The sequence below is a fragment of the Carex rostrata genome, chromosome 5, assembly GCF_964058835.1.
Source record: "Carex rostrata chromosome 5, lpCarRost1.2, whole genome shotgun sequence".
Taxonomy (NCBI): Eukaryota; Viridiplantae; Streptophyta; class Magnoliopsida; order Poales; family Cyperaceae; genus Carex; species Carex rostrata.
The window spans coordinates 5,346,890-5,359,211 of record NC_135922.1 but is presented as its reverse complement, the minus strand read 5'-3'; positions in this window follow the sequence as shown (position 1 = coordinate 5,359,211).

Sequence of the window (12,322 nt, the reverse complement as noted above, 5' to 3'; positions counted from 1 at the left end):
TATTTGATAATCTTGACAGCTGAGCCAACACACCTACCAAAATATAAATAAATAAACACTTGTTAGTGATTTAGAAAAATGAAAAAGAGAAAACATTTGACTTCAAAACCTAATGATTGGAGAGCAATATTGGAGAAAAAAATGAAAGTATTTATAACCTCCCAAATCTTGACAGATCACTGACAGGTTTCAACTAAAAAATGAATTGATTTGACAGAGGCACATTACAAAATATTATCCCTAATAGTTTGGTATTAACTTGTATATTATGAAAAACATATTATTATACTAATGGGGCGGTGCCTCTAGACTTCCTATAATTTTGTCTCCTTGGTAATTGGTATCCTTATCTCTTAATAGAGATACAGTAAAAGCTTGCTTTTTTTAAAGGATAAAATGAGAATTATAAATTTGGAAGGGTGATGAATTTGAAATTAATAAATAAATTGATGAATTGGGTAAATATCTGATTCTACAATTTTGAAGGGCAAATAGGATATTATAAATTTTTGAAGGAAAAATATTTAATATTGAAACTTTTGAGGAGGATACGTAAAATTAACTATTGATAGAATTAGATGTAAGTATTGTTTTTATTAAAATTATATACAAAAGTGAAATTAACTAATTGTAAATAATTAATATTAACGAAATGATGTGATAGTATAATAATATTGGTGAATTTATTCAGGACAAAAATGCAGAAAGTTGTAAGTATAATTTTTTTTTACTCTGTTGAAAGAGATGCTTTGGAAACTTTCAAGATAAATGAGATAAAGATGGCATGCAAATTTCTCTTAAAAGTTGAAACAACAAATACCTTGAAGAAGCAATCCTTAAAAAAGGCATTATCATAAAAGATTCTTCTACAATATACAATCTTTTTTACAACTTTAGAATTGTTCCACCTGCATATTTTTTAAAGCAAACAAATACCTAACATTCTTTTAGCTTTTTCCAAAGGACTTTATCAACATAGTTCGGTCACAATTTTTATTTTTAGAAATAAAATAAAAATTCATTTCAGAAAAAAGATGAATTAATTCTTTTTTTCATTCCATAGATGAGACTGAAACACAATAGTTAGATCACACTATATATTTTTTGAGACCGAATCAGTAGTTTTGTCTTAGTAGCTTTTAATTAGTTACAATGTATTTTCATCATAGAAAATTTTAAAACTACTAAGACTAAGTCATTAAATAGAAAATATAAAATCTACAGGTCCTTTCATTTCATTTCTTTTATGCTTTCGGCCCACCATTGGAAATGTGGGAACGCACTAGTGTTCTTTTTTATTGGAAGACGCGACACGTCACCGGCAGAGAGATAGTGGATGATAGTAGAGAGGTAGTGGATGACAACAGTATTTTGTGAAAAAATAAATTTAGATAGTGGATGACAGTAGTGTTTTGTGAAAAAATAAATTTATTTGTTTATGACGGGTTCGATTTTCACTAAATATAATTTCTCCACAGTTGACAACATACAATAGATGTATAAAAGCCTAATTTACTAATCAACAGTCCTGATTAATTGATGAACGACCGAGATTTCGTTTGAACAGATGAACTCCCTGATTCTTAGGATATATGCGTACATTTAGTATTACTAATATATGAAAAAATGAGATAACTACTTATAAAATTAATTAGAAGTAGGTATTGTTTTTATTAAAATTATATACAAAGGTGAAGTAATTTTAGAATAAATAAGATCTCTTTTATACAAATAATTTTCTTAGATCATCTTGATTAAACTATTCAGCTAATCGTTTCTACTATCAAATAATAATAAAAGATAAATTAAATTGACTAATCTTATTTGATAATCCAACACACTTACAAAAATATAAATAAATAAACACTTTATTAATTGTTAGTGATTTAAAAAAAAAATCAACATTTGACTTAAAAACCAAATGATTGGAGAGCAATAAAAATAATTAAAAGTATTTATATCCTCCCAAATTTTGACAGTTCATGACAGGAGGTTTCAACTAGATTTTTTTTTTGTTATCCCAAGGTAATAAATAATTTTTTTACTGTTTGTTGAGAGAGATGTCTTACCAACTTTCAATATAAATGATATAAAGATACCTTGCAAATTTCTCTTCAAAGTTGAAACAATAAATACCTACAGGAAACAATCCTTAAGGGCCTGTTCAGCAGTAATTCCGAAAATACTGTTTACGTGGGAAAAAAAAATCACTTAGACTGAATTTTTTTTTCCCACGTAAACAGTAAATTTTAATTCAAACTTTTCCTATTCCTGTTTCTATTCTCATTCCCAATGTGCAGCCGAACAGGACCTAACAGTATTATCATAAAAGATAATAGATTCTTCCAGAATATTAAATCCTTTTTACAATTTTTGAATTGTTCCACATACATATTTTTTTAAAGCCAACAAATACCTAACATTTTTTTAGCTTTTTTCAAGGGTCAACGGACCTTATCAACATAGTTCAGTAGTTTTTATTTTATTTTTAGAAATAAAAAAAAAATCAAATTCTCAAAAACTAGATGAATTGTTTCTCTTTTTCATTCCATAGATAAGACCGAAACACAACGATTTGTCACATTAAATATTTTTTGGGACTGAATCAATGATTTTTGTTCTAGTTGTTTTTAATTAGTTGCAGCGTGTCTTTATCATAGAAAATTCAAAAACTACTAAGACTAAACTATTGATTTTATTCCAATAAAAACTATGAAATCTGCAGATCCTCTCCTCTTTTCTTTTTGTTTTTACACCCAGTCTACCATTGGAACGAGGCATTCAATAAAATAGGATCCAATAGCCAAATTCAGACCCGTTAGCCATGGCTAGAGTTCAAGTTCCGTTTTCTTCTGTTATTTCTTATTCACTTGACTTAAAAGACCCTCCATTTAAAATGAAAGAATATATTTGTTAATTTATTTATTAAAATAATTAAATAAAATTCAAATAAATAGAAGGATATAGAAGAAAAAAATTTAAGTTTATATAGAAAAATTAGCTATTATGATGTGTTCATGAAAAATTAACTATTTTGAAAGTTTGAATAGACACCAGAGATTTTTCCTTAAAAATATGCATGTAATATTTTATGTTAAGAAATGTGCAACGTGCAACGAATGACTCAACCCATTCCGCGTTTGAGTTTGCGTTATATTACATAATTGACCACACAAATAGCGCCCTTTTCTCGTCATGGACACGTGGTGTCCTATTATTCGTTAGAGTGGCTTAGGACCCAGTGCCAGAGGTCCCACCACGTGAATAAAAGCATTTTCTCTGATTACTTTGCGGCGACATTTCCGTGTGCTACGGTGTTGCTGCGGGTTCAATTCACAATTTCCCACAACATAAATGGTTACAGGAAATGCACGGGTAAATATTTTAACAGAACAATTTTAGCTTCATACAGCGCTTGTACTATAGAATCAAAACAGAGCTGTACATGTTATTTGCGCTGCATGAAACTAAAACTCCTCTGTTCAAATATTTACCCAATTTTGCCCATCAGATTATACAAAGCTGATTGATTAGATTTAGAACAGCTGCACTGAAGCTTCTCCACCCTTTTCAGGGGTAATTAAGGAATTGACTTTGAAATATGTTGCACCAAAATTGCTCAGAAACATCAATTTTTTTTATTAATCAAAATTCTTCTTTTACACAACTGCCCGTAGACTTTATTAATGAACTTTTTTTTCTTTTCTTTTTTTTAACATTCACTATACATTTTTTTGTAGAAATTAAAAAAATTAATTTGTCATAACACTGAATTGATTTTTTTTTAAATAATAAGGATAGAATTATTGATTCGCTCTGGAGATCTGTGTTGACCGTATCAATGATTTAGTTCAGGATGGGGGAGAATTTGTGTGGCTGTCCACCTATCTATATTATTTTTGAGAAAAATATAACCAATATGTTTTCTAACAAATTAGCTTTTCAATTTTTAAAAAATTAAAAAAATGTTTAGTATATCATTAAACATATTTTGATTGAGACAAACGCAAAAGAGGTGCAAAGCTAAAGTCATTGCCCTGACCTAGCAACAACTGTTAAGTGTTAACATCTCATTGAATAGAAGAAATTAGATACTTTTAGAACCACCAAAAATATTGAATGATGATAAACTGTTAACAAAAATTGAGCACGTTGGAGATTCTTATCCTGTGGATAACAATTATTTCCAATAATAATAATAATAATAATAATAATAATAATAATAATATAAAAGGAAGGAAAAAAGGATGGAAGGGAAGCATGCATGGTGTTGATTCAGGTCTTGAAAGGTCGACATATTATTTTTCTAATTATTTTTCTTTTGGATTGCTTTTGGAAAGATAATTGCTATTTTGCCATTTGCCCTTTGCAGTAAAACAACATGTGATTAATTCCAGGAATTCTGACCGCATCCAGCCAATATAGGTCCCCATACACGCAACCTACTTTTGCATCAATGTCCATAATATAATATGATTTGCATATTTTCCCTTACAAAAGAATTATTATTTTCAGAACCCTTTTTACTTGTCAAATTGATACTTTTACATATATCACTAGAATTTATTATATACGATTGTACTAGATAAGATATTTGAAGACAAAACATGAAAAATTATACTATACCCCTACGTTAAAAAATGATAAAATTTAGCTAGATGTTCATCGATTTTTTATATAGTAATTTTTAAACTTCAACTATAGGAAAACATTATTTAATACAATGGATTACTTAATATAATATTAGGCTTATTGCACCATAAAGTTTTCTTTTCTTTTATTCTAGTTTTTGTACATCATGTAATTGGATTTGATCTGCTAAGGATGAAAGCAAAATTTACTTTATATAGGGGTTTGATATGCAAAATAAAAAGAAAATTCCACACAACTTTTGCTTCCTATAAAATTCCAAAGCGCGCCGACTGGATTTCCAGACAAGTCTCTGCTGTCACCGACCGGTGGGTCCAGCTAAAAATATTGCACCGTTTATTAATGAGGGAGGAAAAAACAGCACGCTGGAAACCTTTCTGTTGACTCCTTCATACTTGACTTCTTTACCACAGTGGTCTATATCAATAAATGTATGAACCAAATGTTTAATTTGGACAAGACAAGAGGAAAAAAAAAAGTGTTTTCAAATGCGGCTAAGAGACCCCTTATATATGCGTTTGTAATTAGATTATGTATAAAAAAATAATTAATTTTAATATGCGGCTTCGCTGATTTAAAGTCATTTTCTAAGTTCGGATCCAAAAACATTTAAACACATTATCTGAATCTGGATTCGAAAATATTCTCCAAACTCATTATCTGAGTCTGAGTGTTCAAGTAATTGATCCATCGTTTTCTCCTTTTTTTTATAGGAATTTCAACGCATTGAATTGTTTGTTTTATAATTGTGGAACATGTTTGTTCTTTAAACTTTGTTCTTATAAAATGCAATTTGTCTATAGGCTATTGGCCAAAAAAATATCATAACAAACATTGATTTGATTTGCTTGGCCAAATTATTTTGTTTTCTATAAAGAAAATGCTGTATTATCAGATGGCCCAATAATCTAATACGGTGTTAATAAATGAGAAATATCACTTTTCTGTTAATAAGGATTCAAATATATTTGATATAAATAGCACAAATATTTAATATATTTTTTGATTAAAAAGGCCGAAGCTCATTCTTCATTGAAGAAAAAGTGTTAAGCCACATACTACCAAATTCAAAGCACAGCAACTACATTACATAACACCTGACACAACATAGTTTGAGTAAAATCACTGAATTTTGGTGGTAATCCGTATAGAGAACTACGATAGATTTGCCTAGTAACTAGAGTAATATTTAATATTTAATAAAAATATATATATATATATATATATATATATATATATATATAGTATGGCTAACGCGCTTCCTCTAGCATATGGGCCGAAATGCTTCCGGTGGAAATTTGAAATTTCAAAATCCAAAAAGTCGATCTGAACCGTTCATCTTCTTCTCCATATTAATATCTGCTTGGAGACCAAATTTTACATTTTTCTGAATTTTTTTACTATTTATTAAGCCACTTTGAAAATCGTTGATCCAATGGTTTTACTGTTTTGTTAAGCCACCGTTGGATCAGCGATTTTCAAAGTGGCTTAATAAATAGTAAAAAATTTCAGAAAAATGTAAAATTTGGTCTCCAAGCAGATATTAATATGGAGAAGGAGATGAACGGTTCATATCGACTTTTTAGATTTTGAAATTTCAAATTTCCACCGGAAGTATTTCGGCCCATATGCTAGAGGAAGCGCGTTAGCCGTACTATATATATATATATATAAATATATATATATAAGTCCGTATGAAAATTCACAAATGCGGCTGCATACTACAACAAAATTGCATTTAAAAACATTAAAAATGAAGTCGTTAGCTGGACTTATAGTTCACATCTAATAAATTAAACCATGTCTATGGAACATTAATCTGTTCAAAAACCCTATCTGCCTCTTTCCTCTCTCTCCCTCCTGCTTCTCTTTAAATACCTCTCAAAACCCCTCCTCATAAGAACAACATTACAAAGCTAGCTGCAAAATAAATAAATAAACAGCCTCCACCACAGCCCCTCCTCTCTTCTCTTCTCTCTATTAGAGAGCAAGAGCAAGAGCAAATCAAACTGATCTCAACCGTTGCTTCCTTCTAGATCCTATGGCTCGTGTTTTCTCCACCTCTCCTCTTTGCAAGACTCTCCTTTCACAAAGCAGGAGGGGATTTGCTGCAGCAGCTGAGGCAGTGAGACGAAGCACCAGAGCAGAGGACAAGGCAGCGGTGGCACAGTTCTTGGCAGGAAAGCGGGTTGCGGGTGCAGAACCGGATTCGTGGGTACCGGATCCAGTGACTGGGTACTACAGACCCGCTAATGGGGTGGTGGAGGTTGATGCAGCTGAGCTTAGAGCTATGCTGCTCAGACCAAAGAATTAAATAAGCGTGTAATTTTATTTGCAAATTTTAGAAGGACTAATTAAGAAAAGTTGAAGTTCTCTACTTCTCTGTTATGCTTTGGAGGTTTTGTCTTGTGTTGGTTTTTTTTACTTTCAACCCAAAATCCTGGATTAATATAATTATAAAATTAAAAAAACTGATTGCTTGTTTTTGTTATCTTTTGCTGTTTTTTATTTCCTTTGCCAGAAAATCAGGCATTTGTCAAAATAGAAAATTTAAAAATTATACGCTGTCTGTCTACAGTCTACACTGCATAGGCTACAGTCCTACTCTCAGCAATTACAATGAGGACCTTATAAAATTGAAAATTTGTACAATGGAATCTCAAAAAAGTTGTAATAAAAAACCGATGAAGGATAAGGACTCAGTTTTATTTAATAACTAAAAAACAAACTCATGATGGGTAAAATTAGTAATACTATTGTTAAGTAAATTATTGGCTGAAATAATACCATGGATCTTTATTTAATTTACAATTTGCAGAAATTTTAATAAAAAAATGAGCTAAAAGATAGGTGACAAAAAAAAGTTGTTTTTTTTTAAACTGAGTATGATATTTTTTTGGAGACGTGTAAATTTACATTTGTGAAAATATTTCCAGCCAGAAAATAACCATAATTTTCAAGTAATAATAATCAACTTTGCTTTTCAAATAATATATCATACAATCTTTCATGCAATATTGTATTTCTAAGTTTTCATATTATATAAAATTTTATTTTTGTAATTATTAACAGTAACAAATTGAGGATATGAGATGCTTATTTATTAAATGTGAGGAAGTAAATTTACAATTTGCAACGGTACCATAATACTTTTGATATTTTTATTTGAGTGAGTCTATGGTACTATGCATATTACGATTTGTTACCGTGCTACGGCTCTATATTCGAGTTTTCGAATCCTAACGGTCGATCCGAACCGTTCATCTTGTTCTCCATATTAATATGTGTTTGAAAACCAAATTTTATATTTTTTGAAATTTTTTTACTAATTTTTTAGATTTATTGAAAATCACTGTTTTTGGATGGTCCAGAATTTTCAGATCAAGTGATTTTCTAAATATCTAAAAAACTAGTAAAAAATTTTCAAAAAATGTAAAATTTAGTTTCCAAACACATATTAATATGGAGAACAAGATGAACGGTTCGGATCGACCGTTAGGATTTGAAAACTCAAATATAGAGCCGTAGCACGGTAACAACCCGTGATATGCATAGTACCATAGACTCACTCTTTTTATTTTATCCTTTTCTTTTATGTCTAATTTTGAAAGCGACAAGTCAATGCATGGCTCCAAAATGAGATGCGGCGCCGATGAATGATTTATATAAAAATATCCCGGATTCCAATCATTGATTGTTCGGTAATTCATTGAAAGATTCTTCTTTTGTTTTGTTGGTGATATCATGACATATATTCTTATATATACTTTCCTCATTATATATATTATTAATATATTATTAATATAATATTAATATGTTAGATTCGGTTGGTATATCGTAAAGAAATAAAGATAATTTATTTTCTATGTTTGGTATACTTAATATTTATTTATTGTCACCATTTTGTGATGACGTGGTCATGAATTATTGTCGTATATAATTTATTAACATGGTACATAGTTATCTGTCAGAAGAAGCAAACAATTAAAACATACGTATACAATGGTGATACGTAATTGCAATAAGAGCACATGCACATGGATATAAAACAAGCATTCAAGAAGGATAAGAGCAAATCAGAACATTTGAAAAAGGTAGGAATTAATCTTATCCAGGGTGCTTTTTATCAAGTTCCAGGAATAACATTCAAGAAGGATAAGAGCAAAACAAAACATTTATAAAAGGAAGGAAAATCTATCCAGAGTGCTTTTGATGATCAAGTTATAGGAATGACATTCTTTCTCTGATTGGTGGGGCCCTCTGGCATAGTGCATTTCAGATTTTTTTTTTTTTTTTAGAAATATATTAAATATCAAGTTTAAAGTAATAGTTTGATTTTTTTTGTCAATGCATCAAGACAATCTGCATCAATACATATATAAAGGAATCAAAACAATACTGTGATTTTTTTTAATTTTGGATTTTATGTGTCCAAATTTGAAAACTTACATCAATACATAAAAATAAAAGTGCCTAAAAGAACAGAATCAGTGATTCTATTTCTCCTGTGACATAAAAAAATTACCATTTATTTTATTTTTAACAAGATATTTACAATAGTTCTAAAAATAAAAAATTTCTGGTGCCTTGTCCAGTTGCCCCTGGCCTATGAAAAGAAAAGACAAGAAATGGACGGCTCCAGTTACGTGTGGAGAAAATATGCAGAGAGAAGACTTTGAATCAGTAACCTCTTGACTTGTTAAAACCTTTTTTTTTTGTTGGCTACACCGCTATATGTAATAAATGCGTCGACCAAGACAAGATCTGGTTTTTATCTGAAAACACAAATTGTTAATTGATTTAGAATTTAATACTACATATATAAATCTCTTATCATGAAACATTATATATCAATAATTAAATTTATAGAGAGAGTGAAAGCGCGAGTAAAGCGTCAGTTGTCATATGCAATTGTTGATCAATAAATCAATTAAATAACAATTGTTTATGTGACACAACTTATAAAAACAAAATGATTAAAATATTTTGTAAACATAATTTTATTTCTAAATTGATTAAGTTAATTGTATCACGTATTAATTGAGTTTGAACGACATATAATCAGAAATAAAGAATTTGAATGAATGTTACTATCATGGAACACCTTGTAGGATTCAAATTAAATGGAATACACCAAGTCTATAGAGCACATATCTTATTCCGAACCGTTCTTGCCTCCTCTATAAATACGAATTCACATCCTCTCCAATACCTGATAAGGGAATCTTTTACAATTACTAGATCTGAACCGTAATTTTTAACTTGGCACGAATCTCAAAGCCCAAAAATGGGGCCCCTACAGTGACCCGAAACCTAAGCCGGTTGAGATTTAATCTCAAACCATAAAGTAAGTGATCCTCTGCAATAACGGTGCAATACCTGAGAGGACACGGGTTCCTATAAATACCCCTCCAGCACAGAAACAGACATTAGACTTGGCTATTTCCAGGCTCCTGCAAAGAGGACCTCATAAAAATTTAAAATTAAATATAATAGTAGAGAATATAAAAATAAGTTTGCGGCTACACGAAGGATGCAAAAGGAAAAAAAGATTGCAATTTAATTTTTGGGTCAATGTCTTTGGAAAAATGTTCATTGTATTTTCTGTTGAAGGATAAGGATAACTTTTATTTAATACCTAAAAGCCATTGATGATAAGATAAAAAAATTAGGTATTGATAATGATGTTAACCAAATTAACAAGGAAACATAACATGAATGCTATGTCTTATTAGTTGTAATAATTCATATTTGATTCTAGGCAAATGTTTATATGGACTCGTTTTAATTAGGACCGTTCATTTCTTTTGATCTTATTGATCAAACGGTTCAGATTTTTTTTCCGATAAATTACTATCCGTCGGAAGGAAAAAAACAATCCTTTTCTAATACCACTTGATCAATTTGACATAAAAACATTGTACTATAAAACTTAAAAAAGTTGGTAATATAAGGCTGTAAAAGAGTGAAGCCGGAGTTTAAACTCGGCATGAGAATGAGTCAAATCTAGCCGAACTAGCTTATTAACATCTGTGCGCATATACTAAATATTTTCTTTAATTTGGTGTCGTGAACTGTCTATAAACCACAAGCGCAAAAAAACATTTTGTTCTTGTACAAACTTCATCATCTCATGATGGACATGAAGAGATACAATGAAAGAGTTATTTTCTTCTTACAATGAGTTGAGAAATGAATCCAAGAGCACGAGCTGAGCTGAGTTCGTACCGAGGATCACAATTCGTAAAATCTGCTGATAGTAAAATAAAGTTGCAATTTTTTTTATAAACCGAGCTGAGTCAAATTTATAAACTTTATTATAAATTGATCAGTTTCTAAATAATTTTATAAAAAGTCTTGCTGAGATATATAAGGATCAGTCTTTCCTAAATGTCAACTTTATATTTTGATTAGTTTATAAAAAAAAGTTGCAAATTTATTTATTTTTGGGTCAATGTCTTTGAAAAATTGTTCTTTGTTTTTCTGTTGAAGTCAATTTTATTTAATATTTAAAAGTCAATGATGATAATATAAACTTAGTAATAGGGATGTTAACCAAATTAACAAGGAAATGTCACATGAATGTCTCATTGAGTTTCCAGGAAATCACCTAGATTATTATTACTGTCTAAATACACTTAACTGTGGAGTTCCAATGGATTCAATGCTTTAGTATTGGTATGATCACATTCTAATGCTATATCTTATATATTACTTTTCATATATATAATTGATTGGAGAAATAATATCTGCAATTTTATTGGCTAAAAATAATATGCCATGGATAATTACATGAGTAAAAGGATAAGACTGCTTTTCTTGAGCTCTCTTTCATGGAAATAAATATGCTGTTATTCTTTTGGATTAAGAGGATTCTATTATTCTGATTCTAACCTCTGAGCTCTCTTTAATGGATATAAATGTGCTGTTATTCTTTTGGATTAAGAGGAATCTATTATTCTGATTCTAACAGTTGATCTTCATTGAAATTAATGTATAATTTTTTTTTTAAAGATTCACACTTGAAAAAGTTTGAACAGATAAAATGAGAATAACAAGTTGATGTTATTCCCAAAGAGTAACAACATATTTATTTCCGTCTTTAATACCACTTGATAAATTTGACATATAATGTACTAAATAAGTTGGCAGAAAAGTTATGTATTACATAAAAAAAAAAAAAAAAAAAAAAAAAGGACAGAGTCTGAATTGGCGTATAATTGTGAAAAAATTAAATCGACCACGTGTTGACATGGCTCACTCTATGGAGACGTGGTAATTTATTTTTCAGATTAATATCTCTTTTTTTTTTTAGAATGTCATGGTACATGATTGATGCAAGTTGTCTATTTTGAGTATTTCCCCCCTAATCTTTTTTAAAATTATAGGAGAACCTTTTTGTAATTAACTGGTAGGATAAAGTAAAAAAAGTAAAAACGAAATGACATCAATTTTGAATGTGAGGAGCAAAATTACAATTGGGCAACACAAAGCATATATATAATATAGCCACCATATGCATCACATTTTTTTTTTTATGTCCAATTTGGAAAGTGAAAGGTTCAAAATTCACCTCTCCAAAATGAGATGCGGCTTGAATTCTCCAAACAAAATAAGATGTCTCAATCATGCTTGTTATAATATATTAGACTTGTGCTCGAAAACAAAAAGA